The sequence below is a fragment of the Aristolochia californica genome, unplaced genomic scaffold (genome assembly GCF_029961685.1).
Source record: "Aristolochia californica isolate CCGP_79_NKW_82.1479 unplaced genomic scaffold, dmAriCali1.0.hap1 SCAF_4, whole genome shotgun sequence".
Classification (NCBI taxonomy): Eukaryota; Viridiplantae; Streptophyta; class Magnoliopsida; order Piperales; family Aristolochiaceae; genus Aristolochia; species Aristolochia californica.
In genome coordinates, this window is record NW_027182103.1 from 20815511 (window position 1) to 20834048 (window position 18538).

General features: G+C 39.7%; 1 pseudogene; it reads left to right on the forward strand.

Moving 5' to 3' along the window:
• Positions 1–673: 673 nt before the first annotated feature.
• Positions 674–2159, forward strand: LOC137963129 (E3 ubiquitin-protein ligase AIP2-like; annotated as a pseudogene).
• The last annotated feature ends 16379 nt before the right edge of the window (positions 2160–18538 follow it).

The following is an 18538-nucleotide window of genomic DNA, read 5'->3' on the forward strand; positions in this document are numbered from 1 at the left end:
TGTAGTTGTTTCAGTCCTCTCAGCTTGTGCCCAATTAAAGGTGTACATACATGTTAATTGTTTCAATGAGGCTATTGTTGTCAGCATTTTTGTGAGATTTAGCCTTGCTGCCATGTATGGCATTGCAGTGGCAGCTTTTGAAATGTTGTACACCATTGCTACTGGTGTGGCCATTGATGCATATCGTCCCATTAGTTACAATGCTGGAGGTATTGCTGAGATGGCTGACATGAGTCACAGGATATGCGAAATAACTGATGCCCTTGAGGCCGCTGGAACCACTACTGCAGCTATTGGAAGGGGGTTTGCCATTGGTTCAGCTGCCCTGGTGTCTTTGGCTCTCTTTGGTGCCTTTGTGAGCCAAATAACTGATGCCCTTGAGGCCGTTGGAACCATTACTGCTGCTATTGGAAGGGGGTTTTCCATTGGTTCAGCCACCCTGGTGTCTTTGGCTCTCTTTGGTGCCTTTGTGAGCTGTGCTGAAATTTCCATAGTGGATGTTTTGACACCTAAAGTTTTCATTGGGTTGATTGTGGGTGCAATGCTTCCATACTGGTTCTCTGCCATGACCATGAAGAGTGTGGGAAATTCATTTCTTATTATCTGGAATTTTGCTTCCCTTTCTAAGACACTAGAGAAGCTACAGGAAAGAAGGAAAAGCGAGCTAAAACTAATGGTGTCCGAAGATTCTATGAAGCAGAAATTGCAAGAGCTGCAAAAACGGCTAGGGAAGAAACATACCTTTGAAGAAGCCGTGTCTTTGATCCAATCCATTCTTCTTGAAACCTATTCTTATGCTTCTTCGTCACTTTGTAAATGCATTTATTCTGTAATTTTTTGGGCTGCAACGATCTTGCAGACTAGATATATAGCACCAGGATTCTGGCATGCAGGTTTGAGGCTTTTTGAAGATGCATAACGCATTGTTGTTGAGTCTTCACTGAAGGAGCACCTAGGAGCATGCACTGCTAGGGCTCTTGAACATTTAGATGAGGTAGAGAATGGACCCCGGGCCTCAGACTCCACCAAATACTCCGTACAAAGATTCTAGATTTCTATTTGAAGGACATTTAACAGTTGGGCCTGAGCCCCGGCCACCTGCATGGCTTGTGGCATAGAATTTACTTACAACTCTTGGTAACACACAAGAGCAGGTTAGTGCTTCTGAGTCTTCTCAATCCCATGGGGAGAGTAACAGAACAAAAAATTTTGGTCCTGATGCTGCTTCTGCAATGCTGGAAAAGTTGGTAAATACTAAGCTAGAAATCAGTGGTTTGCAGGACCTTGATTCTGTCATTGAAGCTTCACTACAGGAAATTGGTGTTGGACCAAAGAAGCCACCTCCAGCCTCAAAAGAGATGGTTGCAAGGCTTCCAATCATCACAATCACACATGAAATCTGGGTGAAGCTAGGGAGAGAGACAGAATGTGCAGTTTGCAGGGAGAACTTGGTTATAGATGACAAGATGCAGGAGTTGCCTTGCAAGCTTTTATTTCACCCAAATTGCCTCAAGCCATGGCTGGATGAGCATAATTCATGCCCAATCTGTAGGAATGAGCAACAAATAGATGACCATGCATATGAGAGCTGGAAAGAACGTGAAAAGGAGGCTGAAGCAGAAAGGAAAGGAGCAACAAATGCACTTCAAGGTGGAGAATATATGTTGAATACTATTGGTGCTTCTACCATAGTAGAGTAGTTGGATTAAAAAAATTGTTAATTTTCAGAGGAAACTTTTTGCCAACTGGGGGAACTAGTGGAGGGTTTCAGATATAGCAATCTCTTCATCCAGAGTGTTACATTGCAGCGCTTACGCCACTTGTGTCATCCAGTGGGTTGACGTGGATGCCACAGATGCTACTTGGGGAGATATGGCAACGTTTTGGCACGCATCCCTACCTTCAAGTTTGAGGACAAGCTCTTTTTTCAGGAGGGGTGTAATGTTAGCAGGCCGAGTCATTTAAAGATGCCATGGCTGAGTCAGTTACTTAGTCATTAAGTTACTTAGTTAGTAAGTTAAGTCAATTACTTAGTCATTAAGTTTATTTATTTTAAATGCCGTGGAGGGGCAATCTGTAATTTTCTCTTGAACATTGTTGACATGGTCACTATTTAGGGTGTAAAGAATGGAAAAGAGACAAGTTTGAATTTAGGTTAAGCAGAGGGTTTTGAGTTCTCCTAAACGAGCTCAGGGGTGTGTGTTCTCCTTAAAGAACCGAGGGTTTTCAAGCTTCCCTTTGGCTTGATTTTCTTTTCTTTTCTTCTTCTTCCCTACAAATCGTTGTGTTAGATCCGGGATCATAACAGCTTCCCCCACAAGAATGGTATCCCGAACATCATTAAAGATCAATTTCCCATTGCCTACATAGTTGTTAACAGCAACCCTCATAAGCTCCCAAAATTTTGGCAAAGACGCCAAAAGAATTAATGCATGAACCTCATCATCAAATTTAATTTGAACGGATGTCAATTGATTGACAATTGTGCTAAGCTCATTCAAATGCTATGCTACTGATGTTTTCTCTATCATCTTTAAATTGAAGATTTCTTTTTGTGAGATGTACCTTATTATTTGTGGAAGGCTGCTTATACATGTCAAACAGAATCTTCATCATCCCCGCTGTGGTTTTCTCTGACCCCATGTTGTGAGCAACGTTCTTTGACAGTGTTAATGGGACTACTCCCAACACCTATCTATTGATGAGATTCCACTCATTATCCTTTATACCTTCTGTTTTCATATCCAGAAGTGGTGTGTTCAGCTTTTTACGGTATATATAATCTTTGATCTGCATCCTCCTGAACGCAAAATCCATACCATCAAACTTGTTGATTCCAAGTGTCAATCCTTCTCCGCCAACCATTTCTTTCAATCACAAACCAAAACTCTGATACCAATAGTTAGGAATTAGATGCTCTAATTTCAAACTAATGAGATCAATAATAATAAACATGAAAGAAATAAAAGCAAGCAACGAAAAATAACAACAAGATTTATATAGGTTCGACTTGAGGTGAGACTATATCCTTGCTCCCGCCGCTACAATAATCTACTATGAAGATGAAATAGTTTACAAAGAGAAACCACACACACTTACGGGTGCTTTTCTCTAACATCTCGGACTACAATTCCAAATGCTTCTCAGGATGATGATACTCGTCAAAATGATAAAACCCTAACAACGGTGCCCCCATATATAAAAATAAAATAGGGGAATTGGATTACAAGTGTGAAATCCCCACACTACCCTTAATGACACATCAGTCAATATATCATGTCGGACGGTAAGATTTAATTAGGCTCCACAACTTAACATGCAGGGCATGAAAGATTCTTCAAAATATAGGCCTAGAGATGACCCGATGGAGTGGGAGCTTATATGTCTAAATTTTTTTCCTTTTCAACTGTCAAAAGATGGGCCCAAACCCACGCGACCAAGGAAGGCCCACATATCCAAAAGATGTGGAAGATGGCTCATGGCCCATAGACCAAGGAGAAGGCCCACAGACCCATAAAATGTTGGAAGGATGGTAAATAAAGAGTCGTCTCTTAGAGATGGCACTGGTGTAATTAGTTTAAGTACCAGGGACATAATTGTAATATTTTAGGATTATTAATCTATAAATTGAGATTTAGGGGAAGGGTTAGGAGACAAGTCCATAACCTCTTCTTCCTCCTATTTTCTCCAATTATGCATCTCTCCTTTTATCCATGAGCTAAATCTATGGAGTCCTGAAAATCAACATGGTATCAAAACATGATTTTTAGGACTCGTATCTGTAGTTTTTAGAATTCTCGGTTTTTTTGGGTGCGTGATTCTGTGTCTTCTCCTATTTTTATTTTAAAATTTCTCGATCTTATTTACTCTATGGGTTTTTTTCCCTTACATGATTATTCAAAGTCTGTTGTTGTTTGTCTTTACTGCTGATAATTCTCTGCCTCGATCCTATTCCGGCAAGGTTCATATTTTTATTTGTGTGATTTAATATTGGATATCTCTTGGCTCCTTTCCATTGTTTTTTGTCGGTTACCGGTTGCTTGGTAACATAAATATTTCTGAGTCTTTGTTAATCGACGTAACCACTTCAACTAGAAGCTAGAGAATCGTTGTGCTCCAATATTGGGCATCCACATGATGCAGATAGGATTGATGGTTTTTACGAATCCTTGGTAGTCGTTGTTTCTGATTATTGGCTCCTAAGAATCCTTACTGATTCTGGTTGCTGATTTTGTTACTCTGTGCATCTGTCATTGGATACCAGTAGAGTAAGAGAATTTTTCTGAAGTAGTTAGTCTCCACGTATTCATCTGCTGCTGATTATATTGTGAAATGCTTGTATGCATTAGAGTATGCATGGTACTCATTATTCATCTGCTGTTGTAGTCTCCATGTAACAAAGTAGAGGGAGCAGTAATCTCGATAGAGGGAGCATTAATTTTTTTGCAGTCTGGTATGTGGTGGTCTTGATGTAATCAGAGCAGAGGAAGCACTGAATCATCATCATTGAAGTCATTCCTTGCTGTTGCAAAGGCAAGAATGGAAGTGGCAAGCTCAGACGCATCTGTCTCTGAGGAAACTCGCCCACATTGGTGAAGCAATTAGCGACCTATTCGGATTCCATATCGAAATCTCTGCTCTGTGTCATTGCTTCTATTTAAGGAGTGTTACAACAAGAATTTCGGTTTGGAATTTCAATTTTAGGGGTGTTCCAGATTTCCCGTTGGTATTTTTGTTTGGACATCTCATTAACAGAAAATATGCATCCTTTTAAGAAGCATAATTTTTGGTTTGGATTTCTGTTTGGATAACTGCATCTCATTAGCAGGAGATACGTAGCCCTTTAGCAACAGATCAAGGTTTAGTCAGATTTTTTTTCAGCAACAGAGGCATCTTCATCTTCGTTGGTATGGCTTATACAAGCTGCTGGTTTACCGATTGATTTCCAGAAACTTATCTTGATCTTACTGCTGATTTTCCAGAAAATTCTCTATTCGGTACCTTGAATTTAATATACTAGGAAGAGAGTCTTTGTTTTTAATGTTCTCTGCTATCTTTTGAAGAAAGAATCGTATCTTCCTGCTGTCAAAATCTTCTAGCTAGTTTACTGAGCTGGCTCTAATCCTGCTCTGCTTGGCAACCACCGGCACCACTGCGTTACCATTTCTGCTTCGTATGAATCTGAGTTTATTTACAGAAGATATCTTGATTCTATATTACCACCTACTGCTATTAATCTGAAGACAATATCGCCGAGTTGCTGATTTTAACTGATGGTTCTTCTGCATTCGTCATTGCTGCTTCATTGGAAGATCTTACTACTATTTTTAGGAAACTTCTGATTCATCTTAGAGCTTCTTCCTCGGGATCGCTTGTTCATCACTGACAGCTGCGACGATACCTCTCAGATCTCTCTATTTTTCTGCTGCGTTCGGAAGAGGGGAAGACGATATATAAATTAAATTTCCAACTTAGGTGTGTTGGAAGATATGGTGGACATCCATTTTATACAAAAAAATCTTATAGACCATTTACAGCAAACTGGGTATTCATGATGTTCTCTCACCCTCAACTTGAGGGGGAAGTATTAGAATATGGACATAACACGACCAAGGAAGACCCACACATCCAAATGTGTTAAAACATGAGCTCAACCCCATAAGACCAAGGAAGGCACACACATCCAAGAGATATGAAAGATGGGCTCAAGGGCCATAGGCCAGGGAGAAGGCCCATAGGTTCATATAGTTATAGAAGGATGGTAAATAAAGAGTCATCTAATAGAGATGGCATTGATGTAATTACGTTAAGTTCTAGAGCATAATTTTAATATTGTAGTTTCATTAATCTATAAATTGAGCTTTAGGGGAAAGGTTAGGACACAAGTCCATAACCTCTTTCTTCTTCTTGTTTTATCCCAATATATTGTCTTTCCTTTTCTCCATGAGTTAAATGCATGGAATCCTGAAAATCAGCATGGTATCAGAGCATTGATTTTTAGGACTCGTAGCTATGATTTTTAGGCTTCCAGAAACCCTTTTTTTTGTCATATTGATGGTTCATTTTTTATAGTTCTTTTTTTGTCATCTCCTTCAGATCTATGATTATTTTAGTTCTTTGGCTTTCTTTACATCATTCCTAAGAGGAAAGTCTCCACCATCTGAGTGTTGAATCCTTTGCCTTCCGGCATCACTTGGCTCTAGATCAGTCATCAGTCGCTAGCCATATAGTGATAGTTTTATTACTGAAAAGAGTAGTACCAATGTCAAAAAAGGAAGAGATGTTTGTGATGCCGAGAAGACTAAAACGAAACTTTTATTGTGGTCTTTATATCAGAGTCGTATATGGTATTACTATTACACCTTTGGTCCCTATCAACAAGCAAGATCTGATCTATGATAGGGATATGGAGTGCGAGGAGGCGATGAAGAAGGCAGGGAAGGAGGTGCAAGTGTTGTACATCCTTCATCTTGGGCACTGATTCTACATGAAATAAATTGCCATCATCTCCATCCCCATCCAGCCCACGTCCACATGCATTTTCCACCACGCTTGTCATTTCATCTAAACTAGAGTAATTGGCTCAAAAAAGGAGAAAGTAGAAATCTTCGCCGCCGAAAAGTAGAAGAAGAGGGGTGCCACGGCGTTTGCAATAGCTGCGATTCAAGCACTAGTGATGGAGGCGATGAATAGCAGACTCTACTTGTTTAGTTGTTGTCCTGTTGCATGCTTTCCTCATATAGCTGTTGAATTTATAGAAAAGTGAAATACTTCATTGATATCAATAACTTGTTGTAATCAAAGTACATGAACTTCTATTTATAATAGTAGAAGGTAGTAGAGTCCAATTACAATAAAACTACCTTTGTCCCAATTACACCAAAACTCTAACACTTAAAGATAAGTCCTAACATAATTAAATAACTCAATATTTATAAAAGACAAACATAAATCAAACTAAAACTATTCTTGGTCGTGACCCTAAGATAAAGATACTTTTGTGAGTCCTTCTTGATCTTCCAACTGATGTGATATGGATGCCAACTCTTGGTAATCATTGTGGGTCCTACTTCTTATGGGTTTGCGGCCATCTTGTGAGCCTTCCTTGGTCATGTGGCCCATCTTATAATAATCTTACATAAGTGGTCCTTCCTTGGTCATTTGGGCTTGATATTATCTTCCAATATTCCCCCTCAAGCTGGGGGTGAGAGAACAACATGAACTCCCAACTTGCTACAAATGATGTATAAAATGGCACATCTTCCAATATGCCTTCATCTTCCAACATTCTCCCTCACGCTGTTGTGTCCTTCCATGAGGCCCTGCGGCATTATAAGTGAGAGTAAAAATCACTCCTAGCCGGTAAACCATTGCTTCATACTCCAGTCTTATGCTGGATGTAGGGCACACTCCACTGTTACCGGTAGTGTGTCTCTCAGCATTGCTCTGAAGTGTCCACCACCGTGTCCCTACACAGGACAAAGACTCTCTAGTGGTAGGAGACATAAAAGCCATTATAGGGGGGGATAACATAGATGTATTCATAAATTCTTCCGTCATGGACTTCCAACCACAAATAATTTTCATCTTTTTGACGGGGATGAAGTTCCTCCATCGTGGACTCCCAACCACAAATAGTTTTCATCTTTTTGACGGGGATGAAGTTCCTCCGTCATGGACTTCCAACCACAAATAATTTTCATCTTTTTGACGGGGATGAAGTTCCTCCGTCATGGACTCCCAACCACAAATAATTTTCATCTTTTTGATGGGGATGAAGTTCCTCCGTCATGGACTTCCAAGCACAAATAATTTTCATCTTTTTGACGGGGATGAAATTCCTCCATCATGGAGTCCCAACCACAAAAAAATTTGATCTTTTTGACGGGGTAAAATAAATGATGACATGAGGCCACCTCTTATTCAATAATAATGTCCCCAAAGAGATATAATAGTTGCAGCTAAATATAACACGACCATCTTCCAACACATATAACACAAACCAAATAGTAAACTTTGTCAAAGAACCCATGAAATAATCCGATATAAAAATTTATTCTTTGATGCACAAGTTTCATCTTTTGTGCTCTCCCTTTATTGAATATTTTGGTCACATAAACTTATCCACAACATAAGGAATAAAATACATCTTTCTTATTCTTCTTCTACTTCTCCCCTTCAAGCTGGGAGGTAATGGCAATGATCCCAGCTTGAAACCAATATCATAGATGTAGCAATCAACCCAAATGACAGAGATTTATAAATAAGCCCTCAAACCAGGGAGAAGTGAGATATTTTCCTGATCAACTCCAAAAGTGACGCAAAACAATTGGCATAAATTCGGATTTTTCAATCCAACAGAATACCAGCATGACCTTTGATTCTTCCAATTCGAATATATCTTTCAATATAGATCTGATTGACATGAAATTTTTTCCTTCTGAAAGTAGACTTAAATAAATTTCATCCAAGTATAACATCTATTCTTAAATTATAATTATCAGAAGATAAATAATCTGATAGGTTTCGGTCTCTGTCATCTGGCCGAACTAAGTTCTGTTTCTCCTATTTTTCTAGAACGACCATTGACTCTTCCATGATCAATATCTCCTTATAAAAAATCATACCGATAATTGGTTGAATAGGTCAGAAAATATACTTACATACCTTTCTCTTTATATATAATTATCCATATAAAGTCTCTTTCTTGATAGTTTAAATACCTCAGAAGTTGAGGCTTTCTGCTGCCCCTCAAACCTCTTTTTCAATCTGATGTTTGCTGCTTCAAATATTGATTTCTCTTTGTAAATAAATCAGATTAAAATTTGGTTCAATAGGTAAAAGAATAGACTTAAATATATTTCGTTTGATATATATTTCTCCATATAAAGTCTAGTTCTTGATAGCAAAAAATACCTCGGAATCAGAAGATTGCTGCTGCTACTCGAACCTTTTTGCAATCTGACCTTTTCTCATTCAAATATCGATATCTCTCTGTAGATAACTCCGATTGGAACAAATAATTCTTATTTTGAAATTAGACTAAAATATCTTTCCATCAATATATATCTTGAAATATGAAAATTAATTATAGAGGTGAAAATCGCAATGAAAACTACAATTGTAGGGACTGAAAAAAAAAATACTTTGAACCTAGACCTAGGGTTTAGGGTTTAGAGAAAAAGATCACATTACCTCTGTGAGTTGACCAAGTCAACTCATAGAACCTGCTCTGATACCATGTTGAATTTATAGAAAAGTGAAAGACTTCATTGATATCAATAACTTGTTGTAATCTGAGTACATGAACTTCTATTTATAATAGTAGAAGGTAGTAGAGTCCAATTACAATAAAACTACCCTTGTCCCAATTACACCCAAACTCTAACAATTAAAGATAAGTCCTAACGTAATTAAATAACTCAATATTTATAAAAGACAAATATAACTCAAACTAAAACTCTTCTTGGTCGTGACCCTAGGATAAAGATACTTTTGTGAGTCCTTCTTGATATTCCAACTGATGTGATATGGATGCCAACTCTTGGTAATCATTGTGGGTCCTAATTCTTATGGATTTGCGCCCATCTTGTGGGCCTTCCTTGGTCATGTGGCCCATCTTATAATAATCTTACACATGTGGGCCTTCCTTGGTCGTTTGGGCTTGATCTTATCTTCCAACAATAGCAATTGCCTTTGTCATCGTATCACGTGACACCAGTTGTCAGCTGAACAACTATTCTGCACTAGATTATTTTTCTCTATCGTAAAAATAAGTTTATGCCGAGAATACATTTTCTCTTGCTGCTATTTTATTTTTTGGAAAATTCCTTGGCTCATCTCCTTGCTCCAAGTCCATTGCCATTTACAGAGACTCATCAGTTGTTGTTGTTATATCTATTTTTTGGAATGTCTCATGACTGTATTCTGTTGTGTTGCCATTTCTGGATGACAACTCTACTGATTTCAGAATCTCCTTGTTGGTCCTCTCCTATTTAAGTAACTTCCAAAGATAGAGTTTTTTTTGCTAGCCTTTCCTGCTCCAGCTAGGTTTCCATTTGGGAGGACGAAGATGATAGCCAAATTGATTTCACCATCAAGTCTCGTAGGTATCTCGCCATCTGATATACCGAGCTTCAAGCACGGTTTGAAGATTTTCTAGGCTATTTCAGGGAGACGACTGTTCCTTTGTGATGTTTAGGGACGATGACTTCTTGAAAAATTAAATGATTAATAAGTTAGGACACTATTTTTCATCCAGTGCTGATTCAACTTCGAGCCCAACTCAGACCAGACCTTGTTAGGTCAACCCACTGACCAGAGACTTATTGCGTGCTGCTCAGTTTAATCTAGTGGGTCGGGTCAAATCAGAGTGAGTCAACTCAGTTCAGATCAACCTGACTTGGCCCACTTGTTTTCCTGCCTCGATTATATAGGTCTAGGTCCTAAGTGCTATACCTATTTCTTTCGTGCCTCAACTACCTACTACTTAACTCAGCTTGACTCGGTCCCTTGGCTCCAGCATGATATTATGTGGAATTAATTGACAGCTTATTCCTTGATCAACATATTCTCGCAATGGATTATTTTATGGGTCCTTGGATTTTCATTATTTGGTACGTGTTATTGGGCCCATGCCCATTTCATCTGCTACTATTGTATCTCTTTGGCTGAGACATTATTATTGAAAGACTTGTTAGTTGCTGATTGTTGTCAGTATTGGTTATTTGATGAAATAGAAAGCATATGGTGGCCCCAAAATATAATCTTCTAGGTGATTACCTATTACACCCCTTAATTGGCATTTATTACTCTTGCCATTTGAGAGTTAGTGTCCTATGGAGGGACACATTGATGGAGGAGTTTGATTACACTTCTAAGCAATGCCTATAGACCCACTACCTATAGAAGATAGGAGTTTGCCCAACATCCAACACGAGCTATTTGACCCGAGTATGGAACGATGTCTTATGGCTAGGAGTGATTTTACTCTCACTTATATTATGCCAATTGGGCCTCTTGGAAGAAACCACCGGCTTGAGGGGGAGTGTTGGAGGATATGGTAGACTACCATTTTATATGAGAAGATCCTATACACCATTTGCAGCAAGCTAGGCATTCATGATGTTCTCTCACCCCCAACTTGAGTGGGAGAGTTGGAAGATGGGCCCAAGCCCACACAACCAAGGAAGGCCCACACATCCAAGTGTGTTAGAAGATGGGTTCAAGCCCATAAGACCAAGGAAGACCCACCCATCCAAGAGATGTGGAAGATGAGCTCAAAGCTCCTAGACCAAGGAGAAGGTCCATAGGCCTATATAGTGATGACAAGATGGTAAATAAAGAGTCATCTCATAGAGATGGCATTGATGGAATTAGATTAAGTTTTAGGGGCATAATTGTAATATCATAGTTTCACTAATTGATAAATTGAGCTTCAGGGAAAGGGTTAGGACACACGTCCATAACCCCTTTCTTGCTCCTAGTTTCTCCCAATATGTCATCTCTCCTTTTCTCCATGAGCTAAATCCATGGAGTCCTAAAAATCAACAAGGTGCTGTAGAGATTTTAGTCTGCCGAGTGACCCAAACCTGGTTTGTTTTGTTCCACATGGTAAACCCAATGGGGGAGTGCTAGACCCATTATGTTCCGCTTGGGTTAACTCAGTGGGTTGGGTCAACTTGAATTGGGTCAACTCAGTCCGTGTCAACTCGACTTGGCCCACTTGTTTATTTTCCTATGTTATATGTGTTCGGGTCATGATTTCTCTATTGATTGCTCTTGCAACTTAGTAATATTGGTTTGATATCCGACTCGGCTCAATTTGGTTCCTTGTCTTTGGCTGGATTATTATTTTCAAATATAGGCAGCTTATTTCTTGGTAAGCATATTATTTTGTGCACAGACTCGCAACGGATTATTTTAAGGATCATTTTTTAACCATGTTTTATATATGGTACGTGTTATTAGGCCCAAGCCCATTTCATCTGATGTTATTGTGTCTCTTTGGCTCACATGGTGGCCCCAAAAATATTATCTTCTGGGTGATTACTCGTTTCCCCTCCATACTTGGCCTTTATTATTCATATCATTTGAGAGTCGGTGTTTTGTGGTGGGATACGGTGATTGAGGAGTTTATTACACTTCAGAGCAATGCCTATAGACCCACTACCTACAAAAGATAGGAGTGTGCCCAACATCCAACATGAGTTATTTGACTGGAGTATGGAGCGATGTCTTATAGCTAGGAGTGATTTTGTTACGGTCCCAGATCTCACAAAGCGATTCACAGGGGAGAAGATGAAGGAAGAAGAAAATAAAGTCGAAGGGAAGCTTGAGACCCTAGGTTCATTGACGAGACCGTACATCCCTCAGCTCGTTTAGGAGAACTCAAAAATCCTTTGTTTAGCCTAAAATCAAGACTTCTCTTTCCCATTCCTTTCACCCTTAAGTAGGGTTCAAGAGTACAAAATTAAAAATATGCCCCTCCACGACATTCAACTGGAAAAGTAAATAAAATCAATGACTTAATAACTAAGTAACTTAACAACTAAGTAACTGACTCAGCCACGTCGCCTCTGAATGACTCGGCCTGCTATTGAGTCCATAACATTACTCCCCCCTGGAGAAATAGCTTGTGCTCAAGTTCAATGGTAGGGTAGGCTTGGCGGAGGGTCTTCACATCCTCCTCTAGGCCAGTTGTGTCATCTGTGTCATCTGTTGGGAGACTTTGTTCCTCATCTTTTTTGATGTTGTGAATATTATGATGTTGCTCGTCTACAGAAAGTTGGTGGATGTCATCTTGCACAGCTTGGGAAAACCATTTTGCACATGCTTCCATGCTTGTTGGACTATGTGCTCCATCTAAAAATAAAATGAGACCTCCAAATTTACAAGTACCCTCACTTTGTGTAGCAGCATGTGGGTCAAGATTAGCATAAAGATTAGCCATGCACCAAAAGTGTGCAAACATGGGACTTATGTTAGATATAGTCAACATTTCATTACAATACTTGTGGCCCTTTGATATTAAACCTGCATGAATATAAGCACAAAACATACCAATAAAGGTAATTTCCTCGATCAACACATTTTCTTTTGATGTTGCCCTTTCACCCATTTTGTTACTGGAACTTTGACCCACCATTGTTGCAAGACATCCATGAATACAGTGTTCCAACATCATTGTATTCCAACAATTTAAATTCCTCTGTGAGATTTGGTCAAAAACTCTTCTTGTAACATCCACCTGAAGTGCCTTGAAACTGGGTAGCAACATCATACACCCTACATACCAGTCGTTGGGCAGTTTCAAATTCAGACACCAGTTCGATTTTTGAAATTCAAATAGGATTCAACTAATTCATAATTACTTCTGTCAGCCCCAGTTCTTCCAATGTAGCATCTCTTTGTTTTGCATAAACTACTGCCCTAGGATCCTCCAATTTGCATGACCATAGGTGAGAGCATTCCATGCCGGTAGAACTTTCTGGTCCATGCTATCAAGTACAAAATGAACAATCTTGATTTATCCACATTTGGCATACATGTCAATAAGACATGTTACATCAAACACCTCATATAACAAACCAGTCCGTATAGTTCTTCCAGGAATTGCCATTCCTTGTTGCATAGATCCTACATGGAATAAAGCAGAGAGAAGGCTTATATTAGTACCCTGATCTACTAGTATGCCATCAGACTTACCCAGAACATGGAAATGCTTAATTGCCTCATTAGCAAGCCTATTCCGTGCAAAACCAGTGAGGATAGTGTTCCATGAAATCACATATTTTTGGCAGAATCCGACTATCATGATGTGCCAAGTACCCACATCTCGAAATTTCATTTCATCAATTGTTTGGTAAGCACCAGGAATATCCCCGAACTTAGAATACATATGCATCAAAGAAGTGCCCACGAACACATCTCCACACATTTCATAATCGTCCACAATAGAATTCCCAGAAACCCCACCTGGTCGAAAAATTTCTACAAACATTGTTCGAGCGGACACTACATCTCCACAGGCTGAATACATGTGACCCGAAATATCCCCATTGTGAATTTCTGACACTAGAGCCAGAACTCCTTCCAAATCACCAACGGAAGCCAATATATCAACAAACAACACATAATGTTCCAGCTTATGTGAGTAACCTTTTTGGTTCTCAGCGCAACTAAACCCCTGCAACACCATTGTAGAGTTTTTTCTTACAAAGTCGAGGGACTTGAGAATGGACAAAAAAAAATTCGGAGAAAATCTGCTAAAAAACTGACCACAAAATTCGATCAAGTCGGTTTCCTGTTTGGAGTGGAGAGCGAGAGTGAGAGGCTGAAACACGATGGTCACAATTTCAGATTGAAATCCACTAGTCCAGACTTCTCATCTTCTGCCAAGGCAACTATTTCCACTTTGAAATCAAAATTTCTAGATTTTTTTACCTTTCTTTTTGCATAAACCGCTAACAGAGGAAAATTGAAGCTGCTGGGTAGAAAATTTTTATGCCCCATGATGAAGTAGAGCCTGACCTATTGCCGATGGTGAACAGCAGCAACATGGGGCTTCTCCACTCAGAAATTTTCCTTCTCCAATCCTGGGAGAAGTTTTGGTTGCTGTGAACAGGGGAGATTTGAGGTCAAACCCAAATCTGGCTGTTCTAATGCGATTTGAGGTAATATGATGGGCATCAACTGCTCATCATTTGGAGCGGCAACCTTCCCCTCTAACTCCTTAACGCGATGCTTCTCGGATTTGGCCAATCTCAAGTCTTCCATCCTTCAATCTGGGGGTGGATTTCTTCCAAACATCATATCCCACATACTATTGATTTGTTGGTCAATTCTTTTCATTCGTGACCCACTTTTTGTCTGCGTTGCTACATTTTCTGCCCCCATTGCTACCAATCGCACCTCTCTAGCAATTGCTTGCAGCTTGTCACTCTTGGACGAATCACCCATGTTCAAGCTTTTATACCAAGTTGTTATGATTCCAGATCTCACATGGTGATTCACAAGGGGAGAAGATGAAGGAAGAAGAAAATCAAGCCAAAGGGAAGCTTGAGACCCTAGGTTAGTTGGGGAGAACACACACCCTTGAGCTCATTTAGGAGAACTCAAAAATCCTTTGTTTAACCTACAATCAAGACTTCTCTTTCCCATTACTTTCACCCCTTAAGTAGGGTTCAAGAGTACAAAATTATAGAACTGCCCCTCCATGGCATTCAATTTGAAAAGTAAACAAACTTAATGACTTAACTTAATAACTAAGTAACTGAAAAACTAAGTAACTGACTCAGCCAAAGTAATTGACATTGACACATCGCCTTTGAATGACTCAACCAGTTATTGAGTCCATAATAGATTTTACTCTCACTTATATTATGACAGTTGGACCTCTTCGAAGAGATGACAAACTTGAGGGGGAGTGTTGGAAGATATGGTGGACTGCCATTTTATACAGAAGATCCCATGCACCATTTACTGTAAGTTGGGATTTCATTATGTTTTCTCACCCCCAACATGAGGGGGAGTGCTGGAAGATGGGCCCTAACCCACACGACCAAGGAAGGCCCACACATCCAAGAGATGTGAAAGATGGGCTCAAGGCCCGTAGACCAAGGATAAGGCTCATAAGCCCATATAGTGATGGTAGGATGGTAAATAAAGAGTCATCTCATAGAGATGGCACTGATATAATTAGTTTAAGTACCATGGACATAATTAGAATATTGTAGGATTATTAATCTATAGGTTGAGTTTCAGGGGAAGGGTTAGGATACAAGTCCATAACCTCTTCTTCCTCCTACTTTCTCCACTATGTCATCTCTCTTTTTCTCCATGAGCTAAATCTATGGAGTCCTAAAAATCTACATCAATAAACTGATGAAAACCAAAAAAGGCTTCTAGCTTCTTTCCAACTAGAAGGGGATATGTGTGTTGGTTCCAATAGCACAACCACACCGGCCCTCTTATCACTTGGCACGTGTTTGTACAAGATCTATGCATATTGTTTGGCCAACCAATATCAAGATTATGATTCTCTTCTCATAAAGCTCAAGCAAAGTGGCTCCATCAAAGAGTACCAAACAAAGTTTGAATGCATAGTCAACTGAGTCCATTGGTTCAAGTTGGTAGCTTCATTGGAGGCCTTAAACAAGAAATACCAAATGAGGTAAGGTTATACCATCCTAGAATCCTTGTTGGAGAAATTTACTAAGCTCACATACAAGAAGAAAAATTACCCCTCCTATGTTTCAAACTTAAGGATTTTTTTATGGACTCAATAGCAGGCCGAGTCATTCAGAGGCGCTACGGTTGAGTCATTTAGTTATTCAGTTTATTGTTTTTTTCTTCATTTTTCTTTTACTTCATTTTATTTCAATTGAAGAGTTAATATGCCATAGGGGCATTATTGTAATTATTTCTCTTGAACTCTTGTTGGCGCCAACCCTACTTTGGGGGGAAAGAGGAATGGGAAAAGACAATTCTGATTTTAGCCTAAATAGGGATTTAGAGTTCTCCTCAATGAGCTCTAGGGTTGGAGTTATCCTCTATGAACCCAAAGGTCCAGGTTCCGTTACAAATTTTATTTTCTTCTCGTTTCTTCTTGCTCTTTTCCCTTTTCCAAAACCAAGAGTGACCTTACCAGTGCAGAACTCGTCGCCAAAACTCTGGATTACCCTTTCCAGCGCCATGTTACAAGATCCATGACCCATGAACATAACAACTTGGTATTAGAGCAGGATAAGATGGGTGATACGTCCAACAATGAAGAGCTGAGAGCCATGGTCACAAAGGTGCAGGACACACAGGCCGAACAAGAGGTGAGAATGACAAATTTCTGCCAGTAGTTGGAACAAATTCCAAGTATTATCCTGCAACTCGAGAGACTCTCAGGTATGGTTTCAGATCTTTTGGCTGCTAGAAACCCAACCCAGGCCAAAGGGGGGAGGACAAATCGCACAGTAGAAGGGTGGAACAGCTTGTAAAGCGCACTGGTGTCCATTCACAATAGGGTGGAGGTACAGTACCCAAGTATACGAAATTGGATTTTCCCACTTTTACTACGTCTATCAACCCCTTAATTCGGTTGCATAGATGTGAGAATTTATTTCCAATCAAAGGACACCTGAATTTGATAATGTGGGATTGGCTGCCTTCCACATGCTCGATGAAGTGCAGCTATGGTTTCATCAAGTAAAATTTGAGAGATTGGTGCTAGATTGGGAAGAATTTAAATAGCTATGTACTATAAGATTCAGCCCTCCAGCACACAGCAACCCGTTGGGGGGGTTTGGTCCTATTAAGACAAACCGTGTCTGTGGATAAATAATAAAAAACAATTCCAAGAAAAATTGGCTCAAGCAAACAAGATGGTTAGAGTCGACCAACAGGTAAATTTGTTTACAGTAGGCCTTAATGAGTCTTTGAGGTTAGAGGTGGAACTCCTTGCACCTACTGATTTGGCACGAGCAATGAATTTAGCTCGAGCACTGGAAGCAAGACAGAAAGTTCAAATTCAAAGGACTGGTTGGCAAGGGAGGAGGAACTATTCGCCTTAGGTGACCTTGCCAATAGTGTTGCCACCCAAAACTACTTTGATTAATACTGTGGCAGCAGATACAAGGACACGCAACCCACCACCCCAATATATATGAACATTAACTGGTTTAGACATGGCTGACCACAAGGCAAAAAACCTATGTTATAACTGTGATGAACCTTATAGAGTAGGCCACCAATGTTAAAGATTGTTGTGGTTGGAGTTAGATGCATTGGGAGAAGAAGAACCGAATGAAGGTCCTCAAGAGGAGGACGAACCAGAAATTTCTTTGAATGCAATTACTAGATAGAAGTCAGCCAAAACTATGCAAGTACGGGCAAGGGTTCTAGACCAGGAACTTGTGGGGTTAGTGGACTCTAGAAGTACCCACAATTTCTTAAGCTTAATGGCTGCTAAACTTCTTCAACTTGGGATCCAGCCTCACCCAATTGCCATGGTTTCAGTTGCCAATGGTGAGAAAGTCCCTAGCTATGGGGTCAGCAAGGTGGTAAAGTTTTCTATTGGTAACACTCATTTTACCACTTAATTTTTTGTCATACCATTAGCTGGATTTGATATGGTACTTGGAATCAAATGGTTACAAACCTTGGGCCCAATTTTTTGGGATTTCTCTGCTTTAACAATGAGTTTTTAGTCGAAAGGAAGCCAAGTAATGCTAAAGGGCAGTCAAAATGAAGCGGCACATCATATCCACCTACTACACAAACAGGAACCACCGGGCAGCACGTTAGAAAAGTTACTGGAAGAGTTCATAGACTTGTTTCAGGAGCTTTCAGGGTTGCCTCCATTGAGGCACTGTGATCATAGAATTTGTTTAAACTCCAGATTAGATGTGGTGGTTATTAGACCATACAGGTGTTGAATTTATGGGAAAGAGAAAACCTTCATTGAAGTATTATCATCAGAGTACATGAACCTCTATTTATAATAGAGGAAGGTAGTAGAGTCCAATTACAATAAAACTACCTTTGT